This window comes from Mus pahari, chromosome 10 (genome assembly GCF_900095145.1).
Source record: "Mus pahari chromosome 10, PAHARI_EIJ_v1.1, whole genome shotgun sequence".
NCBI lineage: Eukaryota > Metazoa > Chordata > Mammalia > Rodentia > Muridae > Mus > Mus pahari.
Genome location: NC_034599.1, coordinates 8,791,565 through 8,803,396, shown reverse-complemented (window position 1 = coordinate 8,803,396; position 11,832 = coordinate 8,791,565).

Genomic DNA, 11,832 nt, shown 5'->3' with positions numbered 1-11,832 from the left:
CCACCTCCTCCTCCTTCTTCTTTTCTTGTAAGGCTTGGCTAGAATGTGACCTTTTAAGTGAATCTTAATTCATACTGTCTTATCTTGTGATTTTTGCATCTTCTAAGCCATTGGGTTTCTTTGTATGAAGTTAACACATAGTAAAAGAGAATATGATAAATACACAGTAGCTTCTTTTCCCCAGAAATGAGGCTTAAACTAGGATCTTCCATATACTAGACAATTTCCCAGGCCTTGCTCTTGTGCTTCCTTCCTCGGCAGCTATGTATTGGTAGAATCCAGTGGGATATCTACCAGTCTATCCCTGTGGATACCTCCCCAGCCAGTCAGCTGCTTTGCATGGACAGGTTCATACAAAATAATAAAGGAAAGTAAATGTTTTGGTCAGTCATTAGCACTTTTTGAAATCAAGAACAGTTATTCTCACAGAATCACCCACAGGTCTTTTAAGAATGATCAGTATGGAGGCAGAGGCAGGCAGACTTCTGAGTTTGAGGCCTGCCTGGTCTATAAAGTGAGTTCCAGGACAGCCAAGGCTATACAGAGAAACCCTGTCTCAAAAACAAACAAATAAACAAACAAACAAAAAACAAACAAACAGACAGACAGACAAAAAAAGCGTGATCAGTATGGATCTGCAGAGGGTTTGATCTAGGATAGCTATGTTTTGTTTTGTTTTGTTTTTTAATTCCCAGGTTTCTTAATGCAGCCATCTTTGAGAAATACAAGATAATTTGCAAGGTGTCAGAATAGAAAATATAGGAATGAGACTAATGGGTTCCTTTGATACAACATTAAATCGGGGCTTTGTAGAAAGTAACAGGAAAGCTGGATAAACACCCTAGCCTCTAAGTTTTGCACGCTCCCCACTTTGAGACGGTGTCATGTTCTGTCATCTTATGTGCCCTTGAACTAGCAGTCTCCCTGCCCTAGCCTCGCCAGAGGTTACAGGATTACAGGAGTGCGTACAACTCACAGCTGAAACCCTGAGACCCAATATCCAGTTGGGGAGAGTGGCCAGTTTCCTTAGCCGTCTCTCTCCTGTTTAGAGCCTTGGATTTTATACTGTGGTTCTTTGTACTCTATGGTCTTGCACATAGTTTGTTAGGTTTATTTTTATTTTCATGGTGCAGCAGACGGGTGTGACATGCTGTTCCTGATCTATTTCCCAACCCCCAGGTTTATTTTCTGGTATTTTCTTTCTTTCTTTAGTACTACTGTAAGTGGTGTGTTTCTGTATTTAAACCCCAATCACTCATTTCTGGAACATGTGAAAATAATTAAAATTTGAACATTGACTTGTATCTTGAAGCCTTCTAATAGTTGTTACTTTTTATCAATTCTTTGAAATCTCCTACTAAACCTACCATGTCGTTCATGAACAAAGGGAGTTTGATTTCTTCCTACCCCAGTATGTACAAGCCTTTTAAATGTTTTTGTAGGCCAATTTTTTTCTTTCACATAATTAAAACAGAGTAGTATTAACACACTTTAAACCCACATGTAACTAGGATTCTGAACATTAGTTCGAGGACTATTTTATAGTTACGACAACAGCTGTCCCTGCTAAATGCAGCATGAACATGTAGGCTTTAGTTGACTTTGAAGACAACAGCAGCAGACAGATCTGCATTTCAGTTCTGTGAGACCATGGCTGGTATATAAATTTGATAAGTGCTAAAGAACATAAGGTGTGATCAGAAAAGCAAGTCCCTTAAGGGAGCATGTAGGAAGATTTCTGATAACATCAAATGAGTTTATAGAAAGAAGAGGGCAGAGCTATTGCATATGACATTTATGGGACTCAGGAAGGCTATTTATTGACTGTGAGACTCTGTTCACTAAAGGGATGAAGAGGTGCCAGTCATTTGACAGGGCACAGGGCACCAGATGCTGTGAAAGGCCCTTTTCCCAATAGGATGGCCAATGCTGCCTATATGAGAGGGCCATGCAGGATAACAGGAGGCACAATATTGAATTATGAATTTGTTTGTGCCTTACTAATTTGAAGATGTTTTTCTTTTGGGGGAATGATGGTGTCAAGTGAACACTAATTCATGTCATCCTTAAACTGAACTAGAGGAAGCAGAAGCAATGGAGGGATAAAATGCCTGCATGCTACCAGTCTTACAACCAAGATGATATGGGCTGAATCTCTGAAGCTGCAAGCCAGCCCCAGTTATAAAAGTGAGTATGGTCATGGTGTCTCTTCACAGCAATGAAACCCTAGGACAAAATCCTAGCCCCCTTTCGATAGGAAGATATAGTCAGTAAAGTACAAACCTGGAACCAATCAGACCATGTATGGAAACAATAAGAACATGCATCTTATGCAGTAGAACTGCAGATGACAGCGAGTCCTCTCCCCCATTGACACCTAGACTTTGTCAGCTCCTTGCCCTCTTTGGGGATGTCTGAGGATGAGATAGCTCAATGACTTCTGGAGAACAATGCACTATCAAGAACTAAGTAAACAGTGACTTGCACACAGCCTGTGGAGTTTAACATAGCTCCCTGGAGGAAACAGTTGAAAAATAAATGGGATTCTTTTTCTTCGTATTTTAGCAGTCATTTCTAATGTTTGTAGGATCTCTTTGAGTGCTGAATTCCAAAATGAACATCACTTGCTTGAAGAAGGCAGGAGTAAGTCTTTATAGGTAATTTACATCTTCTGTGAAAGGTGATATTCGTTAGGGTTTTTTTTTTTTTTTTTTTTTTCAGTATGGAAAAGTAGCACAAGAAAAAAAGAAAGCACAGAAAGGATGGAGATATTGAAGTGTTAATTAGAAAGCATAAGTTGACTATCCGACTCCTGAGGCTGTATTTGTGAAGGAGACACAGACTTGTAGGAGTGACAGATGTTGAGGCTCTCAGAATCCCCATACAGAAGACCTGCAGTTACATATCTGAGAGAATGCCCCTTCCCCCACTAAACAGACAAGTGAGCACCGCCTGCAGAGAACCACCGAAGCTTAAAAACGGATAAAAACGGATATCTTTGCTGCAGTTTCTTGTTGAAATTTTGTTTTATTGACAGTTTTGAATTGAAATTCATTTGGAAGCATGGATGATCTCGAAGTCTTAATTTTTGACAAAGAAAATCCAGATGACAATTCTGGAGCTTTTGAGACACCCAGAACCAAGCAGCTGCTCCCAAGCATGGTACATGGACTGTGATTGCCATCTTGTGGTTGATTAGAACATTGCCTGCCTTAAAAAAAAAAAACAAGCTGGATTTAAATGTAAGGTCCTTCTGGGTAAAAATGCAATATTATGGGAACAAATGCATGTAGTAACTCAGCAAATTAAACTTGCAGTTTCTTAACCCATTTCATGTAAAGTTTATGTTGAAGTTCTTGCACAGGAGTTCCATTAGAAAGGAGCCTGTGTGATACTTAGCTTGGTAGAGGACTCAGAGATGAATGAATGCTTTTCCTCAAATGTATATTTGGAGTCCAAGGCTCGTTCTGTAAATTAGACCCTTTCTGTCACTCTTTGCACTTTTCCATACAATTAAAAGCATAGACATGAGGTGCCATCTAACCATTGCTAACTTTGGCAACCCTGTCACTCTTGAGCTTTTTCTGACTGTCTAGGTGGGGTACAAGAGCTCCAAAGGACAATTTCTTAAGAATGCAAATGTGTTCTTTGTTCCACATTTCTTACGATTTTAAGTCATTGGTTGGTTCTTTACCATATGAAGTTTTGCTTTGTGAGCTGTCTGAGCTTTGTCACCAAGTAAGCAAGAGCAAGCATTCCCATTCCCCAGGCACCAAATGGCTAAACTCAAGTGTGAGGTGTATGTGTACATACAGAAGTTATTCTAAAAATAAGGTGGTTTTGGGTGACTTGACAAAGTGTATGCATTTAATATATGCATATACTTAATTTATGCATAGATGTTCGGTGAAACCATCTGGAGGGAGAAAGGAAAATTGGGGAGGATGGAACAAAGTAAGGTGGTAGTCTGGAGGGGGTGTATTCAGCATGTAGCTCACACCCGCAGGAAATTTAAGCATTGAAGAGGAGCAGCAGAAAGAGAAGAAACCCCACAGCAAAGAGCAGATTACACCAGCCAGTTAAGACCACATGACTCCAGTCAGAGAACAATGGTGCTCTGGCATTTCAATGCTGCCCTGTGTCCAGTCTCCTGACCCCTGCCCTGACCCCTGGAAGAAAGTCAACACCAGGAGAGTCTCTGTTGGATGTATTTTATCTGCTTCCTTTGTTTTGTTAAACTGGCAATGCTGACGTTTTTTTCTAGAAACAGGTCATAAAAACAGAAGGCTCCACTTCATTGGGAAGCTTGCCATAAACTGTGGGCACAGATCCTGAAAAACTCCAGCACCTACAGTTATGTTTCCAGTGCTTCACCTACTTAGGTCTCATAACCTTCTTCAAAGACAGGCAGCCTTTGCCCTTTTAAACATGAAAACATCGTTCCTATTTTCTAATCAAGTGTGCCTACCCAATTCTGCAGGCTACCAAAAGGTAAAACACAAATACCAACCTAGGCATAAAATACTTGGTCTACAATCTATCTTTTCTGCAAAATATGCTGGGACAATAGTGGCACAAAACTTGTAAGAATAACCAACTGATTTGATTCAAGACCCACTCCATGTGATGAATTTTATACCTGACACTGCATGGATGACCAAGAACCAGAGACTAGATATTCCAGAGACCTAGGATAAAACCAAATCCTACTGGCATGAAACCAAACAACAACCAAAGCTCATGATAAAGTGACTCTTAATGACACTCTGCTATGGTAACAAATACAGAGACACAGCCAGATATTATGCTGTCTGTCTGTCGGTCTCTGTCTCTCTGTCTCTGTCTCTCCCCCCCCCCCCCGCCACACACATACAGTAGAGGGACCTTGGGACACACAGCTCTAAATGGGATGTCCCCACCATATCACTCCTCTCAGAGCTAATGAGACCCTTGGGAAGAAGAGACAGAAAGAATATAAGAGCTAGAGGGGCCAGAAGATTCCTGGTGACCAAGAGCTTCTAAATCAATTGAGCAAAATTCATAGGAACTCACAAAGACTGAATCAGCAAGCACCAGTCTGTATCAGGTCCCCTATGTATGTATTTTGGTTCAGTTTAGTGTTTTTCTGGGTCTCCTGCGTGTATGAAAGAGTAGGTTTCTGATTCTTGTGCCTATTCTTGGGGCTCTTTTGCTTTTGTTGTTTTGCCTTTTCTAACTTTGATGTGTTTTTTTTGTTTTAACTTATTACATCTTATTTTATTATATATTGTTGCTATCGCTTAGAAGCCTGTTCTTTTCTAGTGAGAGAATGGAAGTGGATCTGGATGAGAGGGGAGGTGGGGAGGCACTGGGAGACCTAGAGGGAAGGGAAACTGTAACTAGGATATGTTCTATAGGAAAATGATCCATTTTTAATACAAGAGAGAAATTTATTACAATAAAAGTGTACATATCTGAAAACTAAAATCCAAATCTCCTAAACAAGAACCAAAGCAAGCCATGAAAAGAAATAGGAGTACACTTATAAAAGAGTCTCCTATAGAGTATGACCCAGGGATGTTTAGAATTGAGATGCTGGCGTGTATATATGATAGGGCAGAGACAGACCTAAGTGGTGACGAAGAGAATTGATTAGCTGAGTGACTTTATACACACTGATAATCCTAGCATGTGAGAGCCTGAGGCAGGAGGATTGCACACTTGATTCTACTTGGTGAGAGTGTGCCTTAGGAGAAAAAGAGTTAATCGAAATCTCTGCCAGCTTTGGTAGAGACCAGAAAGAGCTGTAATCCCACTTGTACTTCTACAGCAAATCAGATCTGTCTGGCCTAATGTGCATAAGGCACCAGTGCACATTCATGCTGCCACGAGCAGGTATAGGCTTAGAATTTTCAAAACCTACTTTAATAAGGGTTTTAAAATGCTTTAACCTCCCTTCTAGCCCACCACCCACCAGGGGTAATGAAAAGGAAAGTGGTTTAGTTAGGGTTTTACTACTGTGAACAGACACCATGACCAAGGCAACTCTTATAAAGGAAAACATTTAATTGGGGTGGACTTACAGGTTCAGAGCTTCAATCCATTATCATCATGGTGGGAGCATGGCAGCATCCAGGCAGGCGTGGTGCAGGAGGAGCTGAGAGTTCTACACCTTTATCTGAAAGCTGCTAGCAGAATACTGACTTCCAGGCATATAGAACTGGGGCTCTTTTTCAACAAGGTTATGCCTCCTAATAATGACACTCTGTGGGCCAAACACATACAAACCATCACAGAAAGGTTGATAGGGCAAAGGGTGATGTGAACCTGTTCTTTGGGTCAATTCTAATCCTCATTGTTAGGATATCAGCAGCTTACATCACATGAATCGAATCAGCAGTGGTAACTCAATCCACTCACAAACAGCATTTATGAATCAACAACAGGAGTTCAATCAAGAAGAAACCTTGAGGCTCTGCCAATAGGCCAGAGTCTGAGGAATGCCAGCATATCATGAGAAGTACTTTGGTGCTTTTCTCTCTATGAAATCCCGACAAGCAACGATCAGCTAAGAAGGCCAGAGTGTTGTCAAAGAAGGCCAGTATCAGCAAAGCCCAATGAAGACCAGCAAAGAGTGGCAAGGTGAACCAATGCCACACTCTTGTCCCCTGTCTATTGGGCCATACTTATATCCTTTCAAAACACCATGTTTCCTCTCAAGTGTCTGCTCCAGCAAAGCATCCCATGCCCCTTTACTAAACAGCCTCCAGAAAAACACCATGTGTCTGTTCTCAGCAAAACAACCTCTCACATGTCTGCTTCAGCAAAACATCCTCTCACAGTTTCCAGAACAACATCGCGTGACAAAATGGAGTCTCCAAAGAAACCAGAAATTTCCACTTTGAGCTGGGTTAAGGCATATTGAAGTCTAGACTTAAGAAAGACCCAAACCAGGAACCATAAATGGCAGCTTTCCTAGAAAAGGGACTCTAAGAGATGGGGTCTAAGACTGTGATGTTTTGCATTATGGGCTATTGTGAGCTTAGAATCACAGGTTACAAACAAGTCCTATACAGTGTTTAGAAAGAAATGCTTGATTCCTAGGACTCTGAATCCTCGCAGTGCCATCAATATCAATATTAGTAGCACTCATTTGATGGATGTCACTTAGTATCAGCTGTTCCCGTCTTGTTTTTAACACTGATCGCCATCTCGTTCTTACATGCCTAAGTAATCTAATTTTTAATATTTATTTTATTTTTGTGCATGAGTATTTTGCTCGCATGTATTGTCTGCCTACCACATGTGTGCCTGGTGTTCACAGAGATCGGAAGAGCATATCAGATACACTGCAACTGAGTTAAGGACAGTTGTGAGCTGCCATGTCAGTCCCAGAAATTGAACCGAGTTTGCAAGAACAAGTGTCTTTTAAAAAAAAGGAACTAATGAGTTATCGTGGCTGCTAGGACAGAAGACAAAGGATTGACTGGGTTTAGCTATGCAAGACTTCACTAATAACTTAGTTATGGTTTTAAACATTCAGTGAACCTGTGGAGCTGTGACAGGTGATGGACATTCAGCCAGATAATTATTCCTAATGGATATGTATGTAAATATTCTCTGAAGAACAAGTGTCTTAATAAGTGAGCCAATTCTCTATGCCTTCCCTCACCATGTCACGCCCCAGACCCTCAAGTTGACTGTTGTTAAGTGTAATACTTATACAAATAGGCTTGAGAACTTGAACTTGGCAATTAGCTGAGTTAGAATTTCCTTTTGCCAAACAGATGGACCTTTTTCTTTTACCACTGAACTTCTTGGTCCTGGCCACAGACTTAGAAGCCACGATCAGATCTGTGTCAGACTATGGGTGTTAAACCTATTTCTTAGCGGATCTTTGTTTTGCATACAACCAAATAAGTGAAAGAAACACATTGCCTACTCTTTCAGTTTTTATTTGTCTCTAAAGTTACTGAATAAACAGACTCAAGTTAACTGGGAATAGCTGATCATACACACACACACACACACACACACACACACATATATATACATATACATACATACATATATATGTATATATGTATATATATATGTATTTTAAGTATTTTAGTGTATATTTTGTTTTGTTTCTTAAAATATTAATTTTTACTTATTTTATGTGCACACATGTACTTGTGGGGGGGTTAGGCATTGTGTTTATGTATATAAATGAGTGTTGGGGTTGTGTATTGTGTATGTACATGTGTGTATAGTTAGGCATTATGTGCAGATATATACATGTGTATGAGGTGTGAGTTGTGTGTATTTGTACATGTGTGTAGGAGGTGTGCACTGTGTGTTTGCATGTGTATGTGTAGGTGTATCTGTTGTGTGTGTGCATATGTATGTGTGGTGTGTATTTGTTGTGTGTGCATTGTGTGTGTATGTGTACTTGTGTATGTTGTGTAGTGCATTGTGTATGTGTGCATGTGTACATGTGTGTGTTGGGTGTTTATTGTGTATGCATGTGTACTTGTGTGTGGTGGTATTTATTGTGTGTGCATGTGTCCTTGTGTATATGTGTGGAGGTGTATTGTGTGTGCATGAGTTCATGTGTGTAGGGGTTGTGCATTGTATATGTGTATATATGGATGTGTGTGTGTGGCGTGTGTGTGCATGTGTGTGTGTTGTGTGCATGTGGATTGTGTGTGTGTGCATGGGGATTATGTGTGTGTGCATGGGGAATGTGTGTGTGTGCATGTGAAAGTCAGAGGACAACTTTTGACAGTCAGTTCTTTTCTGTTACTCTGTCTTCTCAGGGTTTGAACTCAGGTCTTCAGGCATTGTGGTCCTTTATTCCCTGGGCCATCTCTCTACCCAACTCTCCTCACTTTTAATGAGAGTAATTTCTTAGAGAAGCACGATTAAATTTAATTAAAATTTTAAAAATATAAAAATAATTTTTAGAAAACCCTAAACCAACTTTTGGGTGACAAAGCATCAAGAAAAGTGAACTTGGAGTTTGAGGCTATATCATTTTTCTGTCTTTAAACTGGTAAACTTTTGTCAGCTTAAAAGAAAGAATTGAAAAGGTAAGAAGTTTCTTGATTTTTTTTCTTTTTACTAAGTGGTACCAAATTAGAGTTGAAGGAATGCCAACTTTGGAGAATCTAATGAAAATTTCTACAGTTAAGAGTGCAGCTTGAGGATATAGTCAAGAAATAGAGAAAGCTTAGGCTATGGCAGCCTCTTCTTATATACAGATGGTGTTGGAGTCATGTCAATGGCCATGAAGATTCCAAGCCATAAAACTGGAAATGATCTTGAATTGCTTGGCCTTGGAGGCACTTGGTAGAAAGCAGGTACTGGTTTACTGTGGAGTAACAGGCTTGAGAACTTGAACTTGGCAATTAGCTGANTTAGAATTTCCTTTTGCCAAACAGATGGACCTTTTTCTTTTACCACTGAACTTCTTGGTCCTGGCCACAGACTTAGAAGCCACGATCAGATCTGTGTCAGTCTATGGATGTTAAACCTATTTCTTAGAGGATCTTTGTTTTGCATACAACCAAATGAGTGAAAGAAACACATTGCCTACTCTTTCAGTTTTTATTTGTCTCTGAGGCCTAGGATGTCTTTACAATGATTTTCTAAATTGTATGCAAAGGATACTATTACTCACACTCCAGTACTTGTTACAGAAGACCTAGTAAATGCAAAATGTGATGAGAACAGCATTGACAGACATTCCAGAGTGAGAATGTCAGTAAGTAGGGTAGTTTAGGGGCAGCACTATGGGTTTCCAGTCCACCAGCCACTGCTCATGTCATCTAGCTGTGACTGTCATAGATACTGAAAACAGTGCAATTCCAGCTTTCTAGTGTAGCAGAAGAGGGAGGGAACTGCTGTGGAATAGAAGGGATATTTGAACTGCTATAGAATTGAAAATGGAGTCCCCACTTTGACTCATGGCTTTCAATCGATCTACTTGTATAAGCATGTATTTTATTTTTAAAATTAATTTTAAATATTTTAATGTGTGTATGTGTTTGTGCATATGTGGGTATGGCTAGACTAGAAATAAAGCCACAGGAATGTTCCTGACTCCATCTCCCAGTGATAAAATTAAAGGTACCCATTGGTGCACCTGGGTTTTTAAAAATGCATGTGTGGGTGCAGATTCAGGCCCACATTTTTCTATGGCAAGCATTTTGCTGACTGAGCCACCACCCCAGCTCTGTGTGTGTTTTATATTTACATTTCACTTATTTCAGAAGTGTCTCCATAATCTAATGGTCCCCAATTGAAACGGACATAGGTAAGGATTGTCTTCAAGTACCAAGAAAGACCTGTATTTATTTTGTATCCTAGCATCTGGCCCTTTATCATTTTGTCCTCCTCCTCCTCCTCCTCTTCCTCCTCTTCCTCTTCTTTCTCCTCTTTCTCTTCTTCCTCCTCCTCTTCCTCCTCTTCCTCCTCCTCTTCCTCCTCTTCTTCCTCCTCTTCTTCCCCCTCCTCTTTCCCCTGTTCCTCCTGCCTTTATCTTCATCTTTTCTTGTTCTAAGGCAGAATCATTTGTTTCTTGAAACATAGTTATTCAGTTCAGCCCATCTTTAAATTTGGAATTGTCCTGACTCAGCTTCCCAAGGGGAACACAGGAACACCAGGGCCAAGAAGGGGGAGTGGGTGGGTAGGGGAGCAGGGGGTGGAGGGTATAGGGGACTTTGGGGATAGCATTTGAAATGTAAATGAAGTAAATACCTAATAAAAATTGAAAAAAGAAAAAAAAAAAAGGACTGAAGTATTGTTCCCCTGTACTCTTTAAGGGAGCTATTTACATCCTTCTTCAGCAACATGAGGTGTGTTTTTAAATACAAATCTTGCTTTTCCGGTATGCTGGGGCATCCAGGATTTGCTGCACTGGGAGAACTGGGTTCTGATGATGCCAAATAGCGTTGGTTTCTGTTGGTAAGGTTCTTGTGCTTGCCTTTCGCCATTTGGTTATCTCTGGTGTTAGTCTTGCTCTCTATGGCTGGAGCTTGTCCCTCTGTTGGCCTGTAAGCCTGTGTTAGTACTCCTGGGAGATCATCTCTCTTCTGGAGGGACCTGTGTACAGAGGGTTGTGGAATAACCCCAGCTCCTGGGTGCAGATGGGTACTGGAAGGATCCTGTCCCAACTATTCCACTGTTTCTGTGCCCTGCGTGCTCCTGGCCTGTCCTGCTTTGGACAGTTATTGGAGAGAAAGTGGAGCTCTCATCTCTTAGCCTGGGAGTCAAAGCACTCCTGGGAGACCAGCTCCCTTCTGGCAAGACCTGCTTACAGAGTGCTGTGGAACAGCCTTAGCTCCCTGGTGCAGATGGTGACCGGAAGGCTCACAATGGTTTCATAATAAATCGTGGCTTTTATTAAAATCGTCTTTGACTTTTTTTTTTCCTACATCTTAACTTCACAGTGGAAATAAACTCTTGTGATTAGAGCAAGCAGTAAAGGTGAGGGAAAACATACTTTAGGAAATCTCAAAGTTTGTTATAAACTTTCACTATAAGAAATACGTTAAGGAAAAAAAGGATTCAGGTAAAGACAGGATCCGTTCAGAGAATGATTTTCTTATTTCAATATTATATTGGAATCCAATTAATTTATTTAAAAGCACGCATTTGGTTTCTGTACTTGCCGTAAGTTTAGTAGTTTTAAAAGCCCATGTCTTAGTGCATAGTTCTCTAGCACTGAAGTTCAGCCATGTCATAGTTCTATTCTCTGCTCTAGGTCTCGCAGATTGAAGTCAGCGTGCTTTCCTGAGGCTTATGGGACCCTTACTTCCAAGTGCATTCTAGTTGTTAAAAGAATTCACTCTTACATGCTTGAAGGAC